The following is a 12,060-nucleotide window of genomic DNA, read 5'->3' as shown; positions in this document are numbered from 1 at the left end:
GCTTGGGGGAGTACGTGTTTCTCACCGACATTATATTCATGCTCACACTTTCACTTTGATAGTCGGTGTTCTCACTTTGCCACTGTATCATCCATGCTAGTTTATTTCTTTTTCTCGCTTTCTTCTCGTGTGTTTGTCTAGTTTGAGAAAACCCCAAAAGACTTCTCGTTCTTCTTTTGCTTGTTGGGAGCTTTCCCGTGTAAATAGTTTTCTTTTTCTTTGGGTCAAGGTAGAAGACCATGGTTACAATGTTTAGTGGCTCTCGCATGCATATCTGTTTATCTGTCAAAGAGCCATATTACTTTGTCTTCTCCTTTATGTTTGCTTGCAGATTCTAGCTTAGTCCAATGCACGAGCACTCTTATTATTGTTCACATCATTCGGTCGTGCAAGTGAAAGACAATAATGACGATATATGATGAAGTGACTAAGCCTGGAAAAGCTGGTATGAACTCGATCTATTTTGTTTCTGTAAATATGACTAGCTCATCGTTCCTAGTTCAACTTTGTTGTGAGAGAAACATGTTTGCAATGACAACTTAGAGATCATAGTTTCTGATGCCATGCTTAATTAGCTAGGAGCTTATAGTAGTTTGTCTTGGATGCCAGCATGAATTTTGAGATGATTATAATGTAGTATGATAGGATGGCATCCTCCTTTGAATGATTCAAGTGGTTTGACTTGGCACATGTTCACGCATGTAGTTGAAACAAAATCAACATAACCTCTATGATATTCATGTTCATGGTGATTTATGTCCTACTCATGCTTGCACTCAATGTTGGTTAATCTCAATGCATTTTGATGACTGTTGTTGCTCTCTAGTTGGTCGCTTCCCAGTCTCTTGCTAGCCTTCACTTGTACTAAGTGGGAATACTGCTTGTGCATCCACTTCCATAAACCCAAAGTTGTTCCATATGAGTCCACCATACCTACCTATATGCGGTATCTACCTGCCGTTCCAAGTAAATTTGCATGTGCCACTCTCTAAACCTTCAAGAAATAATCTGTTTTGCATGCCCGAACCGCTCATGTGGTGACAAGGGGCGATCAGTATCTTCCATGCTAGGCATGTTATCCTCGATATGTGTTTATTCACTATCACTCACGAGAAAGGGGCCGGTAATTGGAATGCCCAGTTCCATGCTCAAATCGAAAAGATAATTAATACGTCTCCAACGTATCTATAATTTTTGATGGTTTCATGCTATTATCTTGTCAAACTTTGGATGTTTTGTATGCCTTTTATATATTTTTTGGGACTAACATATTAACTTAGTGCCAAGTGCCAGTTCCTGTTTTTTCCATGTTTTTGACTCCTTTCAGAGGAGGATTTTGAATGGAGTCCAAACGTAATGAAACTGACAAAAAGATTTTTTTCCGAAACAGAAAAATATCAGGAAGCCAGAGAATCAGGGCAGGGGGCCTGCAGGGACCCCACAAGCCCTCATGGCGCGGCCAGGGGGACCACGCCCCCTGGCTTGTGGGCTCCCTGGGCCACCTCTGCCCTAGGTTTTGCACCTATATATTCCCTAAAATCCCACAAAAAATCAGGAGATCATCGAAAGTACTTTTCCGCCGTTGCAAGCTTCTGTCTCCGCAAGATCCCATCTGGGGCACGTTCTAGTGCCCTGCCGGAGGGGAGATTGAGATATGGAGAGCTTCTTCATCAACACCATGACCTCTCCGATGATGCGTGAGTAGGTCACCATAGACCTACGGGTCCATAACTAGTAGCTAGATGACTTCTTCTCTCTCTTGGATCTTCAATACAAAGTTCTCCATGATCTTCATGGAGATCTATCCGATGTAATCTTCTTTTGCGGTGTGTTTGTCGAGATCCGATGAATTGTGGATTTATGATCAGATTATCTATGAATCTTATTTGAGTTTCTTCTGATCTCTCTTATGCATGATTTCATATCCTTGTAATTCTCTTCGAGTTGTGGGTTTTGTTTGGCCAACTAGATCTATGATTCTTGCAATGGGAGAAGTGCTTGGTTTTGGGTTCATACTGTGCGGTGAACTCACACAGTGACAGAAGGGGTAGCGAGGCACGCATCGTGTTGTGCCATCAAGGGTAAAAATATGGGGTTTTCATCATTGGTTTGAGATTATCCCTCTACATCATGTCATCTTGCTTAAGGCGTTACTCTGTTTTTCATGAACTCAATACACTAGATACATGCTGGATAGCAGTCGATGTGTGGAGTAATAATAGTAGATGCAGAAACTATCGGTCTACTTGTCTCGTACGTGATGCCTATATGTATGATCATTGCCTTAGATATCGTCATGACTTTGCGCGGTTCTATCAATTGCTGGACAGTAATTTGTTCACCCACCGTAATACTTGCTATTTTAGGAGAAGCCTCTAGTGAACACTATGCCCCCCGAGTCTACTCCACACCATATTTTCAGCCTTACACTTTTTACTTCGTTGCACTTTCCGCCTTCAGATCTCACTTTGCAATCAATCTTGAAGGGATTGACAACCCCTTTAAAGTGTTGGGTGCAAGCTCTTTTGTGTTTGCACATGTACTCTGGACTTGACGAGATTCTCCTACTGGATTGATACCTTGGTTCTCAAACTGAGGGAAATACTTACTGCTCCTGTGCTGCATCACCCTTTCCTCTTCAAGGGAAAAACTAACGCAAGCCCAGTCTCCGTCAACGTGTCAATCTCTGGCACTGTTGTCTGTTGCCGTAGCAGAAGAATTTCTGGCGTCGTTGCCGGGGAGGATCAAGTCAAGAACTCATCCAAGTAAGTGTCGCAGACTCATATCTTGCATTTACTTTGTTTGCCAGTTGCCTCTCATTTTCCTCTCCCCCACTTCACAATTTGCCTTTTTCGTTTGCCTTTTCGTTCGCCCTTTTTCTCGCTTGCTCTTTGTTCGCTTGTGTGCTTGCTTGCTTGATGAAGTCACCATGAATGAAAACACCAAACTCTGTGACTTCTCGAATACTAATAATAATGATTTTAGTAGTACTCCGATTGCTCCCGCCACTAGTGCGGAGTCATACGAAATCAATGCCGCTTTGCTGAATCTTGTTATGAAAGAGCAATTCTCCGGCCTTCCTAGTGAAGATGCCGCATCCCATCTTAATACCTTCACTGAGCTTTGCGATATGCAAAAGAAGAAAGATGTGGGTAATGATGTGATTAAATTGAAGCTTTTTTCCTTTCTCGTTGCGAGATCGCGCAAAAACTTGGTTTTCTTCTTTGCCCAAAAATAGTATCGATTCTTGGGATAAGTGCAAAGATGCTTATATATCCAAGTATTTTCCGCTGGCTAAGATTATCTCTCTTCGTAATGATATCATGAATTTCAAGCAACTTTATCATGAACATGTTGCACAATCTTGGGAGAGAATGAAATTGATGATTAGAAATTGTCCCGCTCATGGCTTGAGTCTTTGGATGATTATACAAATCTTCTACGCTGGCTTGAATTTTGCTTCTAGAAATATCTTGGACTCCTCCTTAGGTGGAACGTTCATGGAAATCACGTTAGGAGAAGCCACAAAACTCCTAGACAATATCATGACGAACTACTCTCAGTGGCACACTGAAAGGTCACCTACTAGTAAGAAGGTACACTCTATAGAAGAAATTAACTCGTTGAGTGCTAAGATGGATGAGTTAATGAATTTGGTTGCTAGTAGAAGTGCTCCTTTAGATCCTAATGATATGCCCTTGTCTTCCTTTATTGAGAGTAGCAACGCTAGCTTGGACGTTAATTTTGTTGGTAGGAATAATTTTGGCAACAACAATGCTTTTAGAGGAAACTATGTTCCTAGGCATTTTCCTAGTAACTCCTCTAATAACTATGGCAACTCCTACAACAATACTCATGGATATTACAATAGATTAGCCTTTGATCTAGAGAGTAATATCAAAGAGTTTATCAACTCACAAAAGATTTTCAATGCGTCCATAGAGGAAAAACTACTCAAAATTGACGATTTGGCTAAGAGCGTTGATAGAATGTCTAGTGATGTTGATGCTTTGAAAGTTAGATGTTCTCCTCCCAAGATCAATATGGATGAAACTTTCAAAGCTATGCATGTTTCCATGATTGAGAGCAAAGAAAGAACCGCCCAAATTCGTGCTAGACATGAATGGTTGAAAAAGGCGTGTTCTCGTGATAAGAATCACGAAGATCTTAAAGTGCTTGGTGTGACTCCCATTGAATCTTTGTGTTCTTGTGACAAACCTAATGATTATGGGGCTGGATATGAATCCACTTTGGTTGAAAAGTGCCCCAATGATTCAGAGTCCATCTATCTTGATGCTAAAAGCATTGAAAGTGGAGTAGAAGATATTAAACCTTTGAGTAGTAATGAAATTACTACCATGGATTTCAAGGAATTCAATTATGATAGTTTCTCCTTGATTGAGTGCATTTCCTTGATGCAATCCATGTTAAACTCTCCACACGCTTATAGCCAAAACAAGGCCTTTACCGATCATATCGTCGAAGCTATGATAAAATGTCTTGAAGAGAAACTTGAATTGGAAGTCTCTATCCCTAGAAAGATTCATGATGAGTGGGAACCTACTATCAAAATCAAAATAAAAAACTATGAATGCAATTCTTTGTGTGATTTGGGTGCTAGTGTTTCCGCGATTCCAAAGTCTTTATGTGATGTTCTGGGTTTTAATGAGATTGAAGAGTGTTCTCTTAATTTGCATCTTGCGGATTCTACTGTGAAGAAACCCATGGGAAGGATGAATGATGTTCTTATTATTGCAAATAGGAACTATGTACCCGTGGATTTCATTGTGCTTGACATTGATTGCAATCCTACATGCCCTATTATTCTTGGTAAACCTTTCCTAAGGACTATCGGTGCTATCATCGATATGAAGGAAGGGAATATTAGATTTCAATTTCCTTTAAAGAAGGGCATGGAACACTTTCCTAGAAAGAAAATAATATTGTCTTATGAATCCATGATGAGGGCCACTTATGGTTTGAGCACCAAAGACGACGATACGTGATTCTATCGCTTTTATGCCTAGCTAAGGGCGTTAAACAATAGCGCTTGTTGGGAGGCAACCCAATGAATTTATCTTTTTTCTTTCTGTTTCGTTGCGTCCACACCATCATATTCTATTGTGATTGTGTTTTTTGTGTTTCTTTTTGTGTTTGAGCCAAGCAAAACCTTTATGACTAGTCTTAGTAATGGTTGTTTGATCCTGCTGGAAAAAGACAGAAACTTTTCGCTCACGAGATGATTTTTTATTTTCATTCAGAAAGAGCTTTTGAGTTGATTATTTTTTTATGCTAGTTTATATGCCTTTTTCCCAGGCATTCGTAATTTGTCAGAATTTTTGAGGTAACAGAAGTATACGAAGTATACAGATTGCTACAGACTGGTCTGTTTTTGAAAAATTCTGTTTTTGTTGAGTTGGTTGCTTGTTTTGATGAAACTATGGTTAGTATCAGGGGGTACTAGCCATGGAAAAGTGAGAATACAGTAGCCCAACACCAATATAGATATAATTCAAGTTTGCTACAGTACCAAAAGAAGTGGTAGTTTGTTTTCTTGTGCTAATGTTATCACGAGTTTCTGTTTAAGTTTTGTGTTGTGAAGTTTTCAAGTTTTGGGTGATGTTCTCATGGACAAAGAGATAAGGAGTGTAAAGAGCTCAAACTTGGGGATGCCCAAGGCATCCCAAGCCAAATTCAAGGACACCAAAAAGCCTAAGCTTGGGGATGCCCCGGGAAGGCATCCCCTCTTTCGTCTTCAATCCATCGGTAACATTACTTGGAGCTATATTTTTATTCACCACATGATATGTGTTTTGCTTGGAGCGTCTTGTATCGTAGGAGTCTTTTCTTTTTGTTGTGTCACAATCATCCTTGCTGCACACCTTTTGAGAGAGAGAGAGAGACATGCGCAAATCGTAATTTTGCTAGAATGCTCATAGTGCTTCACTTATATCTTTTGAGCCAGATAATTTTGCTCTATGTGCTTCACTTATATATTTTAGAGCACGGCAGTGCGTGACTTGGTAGTTGGCTTATGCTATGAAAGTAGTCCCAAAGGTGATAGGTACCCAAAGAGGATACAAAAACCTCCATCTTCATGTGCATTGAGTAGAAAGAGAAGTCTTGATTCCTCTCAGTTAGTTTTGAGACGTGGATTTGGTAATATTAAGAGTTATGTTAGTAGGGTGTTGTGAATCTAGAAATACTTGTGTTGAAGTTAGTGATGCCCGTAGCATGCACGTATGGTGAACCGCTATGTTAGGAAGTCGGAGCATAATTTATCTATTGATTGTCATCCTTTGTGTTGAGGTCGGGATCGCGCGATGGTTAACACCTACCAACCCTTCCCCTAGGAGTATGGGTTTAGCACTTTGTTTCGATTAACAATAAAAACTTTCGCAACAAGTATGTGAGTTCTTCATGACTAATGTGAGTCCATGGTATATATGCACTTTCACCTTCCACCTTTGCTAGCGTCTCTAGTGCCGCGCAACTTTCGTCGGTACACAAACCAACCATATGCCTTCCTCAAAACAGCCACCATACCTACCTACTATGGCATTTTCATAGCCATTCCGAGATATATTACCATGCAACTCCCACCATTCCGTCTCATGACTTGTGCCGTCACTCTCATATTGGCATTGCATGATCGTAAGATAGCTAGCGAGATGTTTCAACGTCATACGCCAAGCTAGATCATTGCACATCCTGGTACACTGCCAGAGGCATTTCCTATAGAGTCATCATCGTTCTAAGCTTTGAGTTGTGAGTAAATAAAAGTGTGATGATCATCATTAGAGCATTGTCCCATGTGAGAAAAAAGATGCCAAAGAGCCCAAACAAAAAAAAGAGGCCAAGAGCCCAAACAAAAAAAAGAGAAAAAAGAGAGAAAAAGAGAGAAGGGACAATGCTACCATCTTTTTCCACACTTGTGCTTCATAATAGCACCATGTTCTTCATGATTGAGAGCTTCTTGCTTTGTCACCACCATATGCTAGTGGGAATCTTCATTATATAACTTGGCTTGTATGTTCCAGTGATGGGCTTCCTCAAAAATTGCCCTAGGTCTTCGTGAGCAAGCAAGTTGGATGCACACCCACTAGTTCTCCTTTTGAACTTTCACATACTTATAGCTCTAGTGCATCCCTTGTATGGCAATCCCTACTCATTCACATTGATATTTATTAATGGGCATATCCATAGCCCTTTGATACGCCGAGTCAATGTGACCATCTCCTCCTTTTTGTCTCACAACCACCACCACACTCTATTCCACATATAGTGCTATATCCATGGCTCACGCTCATGTATTGCGTCATAGTTATAAAAGGTTTGAGAAAGTAAGAGTGCGAAAACAATTACTTGGCCAATACTGGGGTTGTGCATGATTTACATTAGTTGTGTGAGGATGATGGAGCATAGCGAGACTATATGATTTTGTAGGGATAACTTTCCTTGGCCTTGTTATTTTGAAAGTACATGATTACCTTGCTAGATTGCCTGAAGTATTACTGTTTTCATGTCAATAGCAAACTATTGTTTTGAATCTTACGGATCTGAACATTCATGTCACGTGAAAGAAGTTGCAAAGGACAACTATGCTAGGTAGCATTCGACATCAAAAATTCAGTCTTTATCACTTCCCTACTCTAGGACGAGCAGGAGTTAAGCTTGGGGATGCTTGATACGTCTCCAACATATCTATAATTTTTGATGGTTTCATGCTATTATCTTGTCAAACTTTGGATGTTTTGTATGCCTTTTATATATTTGTTGGGACTAACTTATTAACTCAGTGCCAAGTGCCAGTTCCTGTTTTTTTCCATGTTTTGACCCCTTTCATAGGAGGATTTTGAACGGAGTCCAAACAGAATGAAACTAACAAAAAGATTTTTTCCGAAACAAAAAAAGATCGGGAAGCCGGAGAATCAGGGCAGGGGGCCTGCAGGGACCCCACAAGCCCTCATGGTGCGGCCAGGGGGGCCCGCCCCTTGGCTTGTGGGCTCCCTAGGCCACCTCTGCCCTAAGTTTTGCGTCTATATATTCCCTAATATCCCAGAAAAAATCAGGAGATCATCGAAAGTACTTTTCCGTCGTCGCAAGCTTCTGTCTCCGCAAGATCCCATCTGGGGCACGATCTGCTACCCTGCCGGAGGGGGGATTCGGATATGGAGGGATTCTTCATCAACACCATGACCTCTCCGATGATGCGTGAGTAGTTCACCATAGACCTACGGGTCCATAGCTAGTAGCTAGATGGCTTCCTCTCTCTCTTGGATCTTCAATACAAAGTCCTCCATGATCTTCATGGAGATCTATCCGATGTAATCTTCTTTTGTGGTGTGTTTGTCGAGATCCGATGAATTGTGGATTTATGATCAGATTATCTATGAATCTTATTTGAGTTTCTTCTAATCTCTCTTATGCATGATTTCATATCCTTGTAATTCTCTTCGAGTTGTGGGTTTTGTTTGGCCAACTAGATCTATGATTCTTGCAATGGGAGAAGTGCTTGGTTTTGGGTTCATACCGTGCAGTGACCTCACCCAGTGACAGAAGGGGTAGCGAGGCACACATCATGTTGTTGCCATCAAGGGTAAAAAGATGGGGTTTTCATCATTGGTTTGAGATTATCCCCCTACATCATGACATCTTGCTTAAGGCGTTACTCTATTCTTCATGAACTCAATACACTAGATGCATGCTGGATAGCGGTCGATGTGTGGAGTAATTGTAGTAGATGCAGAAAGTATCGGTCTACTTGTCTCGGACATGATGCCTATATGTATGATAATTGCCTTAGATATCGTGATGACTTTGCGCGGTTCTATCAATTGCTCGACAGTAATTTGTTCACCCACCATAATACTTGCTATTTTGAGAGAATCCTCTAGTGAACACTATGGCCCCCGGGTCTACTCCACACCATATTTTCAGCCTTACACTTTTTACTTCGTTGCACTTTCCGCCTTCAGATCTCACTTTGCAATCAATCTTGAAAGGATTGACAACCCCTTTAAAGCGTTGGGTGCAAGCTCTTTTGTGTTTGCGCAGGTACTCTGGACTTGACAAGATTCTCCTACTGGATTGATACCTTGGTTCTCAAACTGAGGGAGATACTTACTGCTCCTGTGCTGCATCACCCTTTCCTCTTCAAGGGAAAAACCAACGCAAGCCCAGTCTCCGTCAACGTGTCAATCTCTGGCACTGTTGTCTGTTGCCATAGCAATAATTGCAAATAAAACTCCCCTGGATTGATGTTGGTATGGACGACACCCGAGTATTCGGCCAGTCATGGAGTGTGATTGATCGGTGGTGGGGGAGTCAAAACTTTACTTTTCTGTTTGGGAACCGCCTATAGTATGTGTAGCATGGAGGATGGTGAAAACTCTTGGTCATTGCGTTGACAATGAAAGCATGCCACCCAAAATTATTATCTCTGTCTTCAAAGGTTGAGCTCTGGCACCTCTGCAAATTAATGCTTCCCTCTACGAAGGGCCTATCTATTTATGTTTCTGTTGAGTCATCCTCTTCTTACAAAAGGCACCAATTAGAGAGCACCTCCGTAATTTCTATGCTTTTTTTAATTGATATTGAGTATGACTGTGACCGGATCTTCTTTGCCATGAATTACAATGTTTAGTCAGCCCTTGGTCTTTGAAGGTGCTCCGCATTTATGTTTTGCTGTCTCAGAAAGAGCTAGCGAGATACCATCTGTTCACATTGCTTCATGGTTGTCTTGATTGAAGTGTTGACGTTTGAAACTTATCATTATTGCTCGCTAGTTGATTATGCCATTGATATAAGTTTACCATGAGACCTAGATGTCATTTGCTTATGTGGTTAGCTTATGATCTTACTGAAATTCTGGATATGAGTTAGACATAGTTGCAACAACAAGATCAAACAGAGTTCGTAAAAGTTTTTCTTTTGTCTCTTTTAGTTTGTCAAATGAATTGCTTGAGGACAAGGAAGGCTTTAAGCTTGGGGGAGTTGATACGTCTCCGTCGTATCTACTTTTCCAAACTCTTTTGCCCTTGTTTTGGACTCTAATTTGCATGATTTGAATGGAACTAACCCAGACTAACACTGTTTTCAGCAGATTTGCCATGGTGTTGTTTTTGCACAGAAATAGAAGTTCTCAAAATGACTTGGAAATTTACGAGGATTTTTTGTGGAATATATAAAAAATACTGGCGCAAGAATCAACCGGAGAAGTGGAGCGTGGAGCCCACAAGCCCACCAGGCGCGCCCCCTGGCCGCGCCTAGCAGGCTTGTGGGTCCCACGAAGCTCCACCGCCTCCAATTCGAGCTCTATTTAGGTCCTGTTCGGTAATTATCCACTCCCAAAATCTGCAGAGCGGGGAAAGTGTAGCTCTGCCATTTTAACCTGCAGCTCCGCCAACTCCGCTCCTCGAGTTGTGGAGCGGAGTGATACCGAACAACGCCTTAGTCCTTTCCGTCCGGGAAAAAAAATCAGAGAGAAGAGTTCATTGCGTTTTACGATACGGAGGCGCTGCCACCTCCTGTTCTTCCTCTGGAGGCAGATCTGGAGTCCGTTCTAGGCTCCGGAGAGGGGAGATCGTCGCCATCTTCATCACCAACCTTCCTTCATCGCCAATTCCATGATGCTCTTCACCGTTCATGAGTAATCTCATCGTAGGCTTGCTGGACGGTGATGGTTTGGATGAGATCTATCATGTAATCGAGTTCGTTTTGACAGGGATTGATCCCTAGTATCCACTATTATCTGAGATTGATGTTGCTACTACTTTGCCATGCTTAATGCTTGTCACTAGGGCCCGAGTGCCATGATTTCAGATCTGAACCTATTATGTTCTCGTCAGTATATGTGTGTTCTAGATCCTATCTTGCAAGTTGTAGTCACCTACTATGTGTTATGACCCAGCAACCCCATAGTGACAATAGCCGGAACCACTCCCGGAGATGACCATAGTACGACGAGTTCATGTATTCACTTTGTGCTAATGCGTTGTTCCAATTCTCTATTAAAAGGAGAACCTTAATATCCCGTAGTTTCCATTAGGACCCCGCTGCCACGGGAGGGATGGACAATAGATGTCATACAAGTTCTTTTCCCTAAGCACGTATGACTACATCCGGAATACATGCCTACATTACATTGATGAACTGGAGCTAGTTACATATCTCTCCATGTTATAACTGTTGCATGATGAATACCATCCGGCATAATCATCCATCACCGATCCAATGCCTACGAGTCTTTTCCTACTGGTCCTTGCTACGTTACTTTGCCGCTATTGATGTCGCTGCTGCTACTGTTACTCTATCACTATTGCTGTCACTGCTGTTACTGCTGCTACTGTTACTGTTGCTACTGTTGCTATCACACTACCTTGCTACTGATACTTTGCTGCAGATACTAAGTCTTTCAGGTGTGGTTGAATTGACAACTCAACTGCTAATACTCGAGAATATTCTTTGGCTTCCCCTAATCAACAAATTTGGGTTGAATACTCTACCCTCGAAAACTGTTGCGATCCCCTATACTTGTGGGTTATCAGACTATCAAATAATTAAAACAGTTGTGTAACTATGTGCGGTCGGGACGTCCAGGCATCTGGCCATGGGAGGCATGGAAGTGTGCGGTGCGCGGGTGGATGGAGGCTAGCGACGTGCTATGAAGTAGCTCCGTTGGTGCCTATAGTAGCGTGTCCATCTCCTCCTTGGCATGACGCCCAGTGTTAGAAATATGCCCTAGAGGAAATAATAAATAATAATAATTATATTTATTTGTTCAAAATAATTGTTTATTATCCATGCTGAAATTGTATTGATTGGAAACTCAAATACATGTGTGGATACATACACAACAGACTCTCCCTAGTAAGCCTCTAATAGACTAGCTTGTTGATCAAAGATGGTCAAGGTTTCCTGGCCATAGACAAGAGTTGTCATTTGATAACAGGATCACATCATTAGGAGAATGATGTGATGGACAAGATCCAAACTATGAACGTAGCATGTGATCATGTCAGTTTATTGCTATTGTTTTCTGCATGTCAAGTATTTGTT

This window comes from Hordeum vulgare, chromosome 2H (assembly GCF_904849725.1).
Source record: "Hordeum vulgare subsp. vulgare chromosome 2H, MorexV3_pseudomolecules_assembly, whole genome shotgun sequence".
Taxonomy (NCBI): domain Eukaryota; kingdom Viridiplantae; phylum Streptophyta; class Magnoliopsida; order Poales; family Poaceae; genus Hordeum; species Hordeum vulgare.
The sequence above is the reverse complement of the archived record's forward strand: the minus strand, read 5'-3'. Positions refer to the sequence as shown.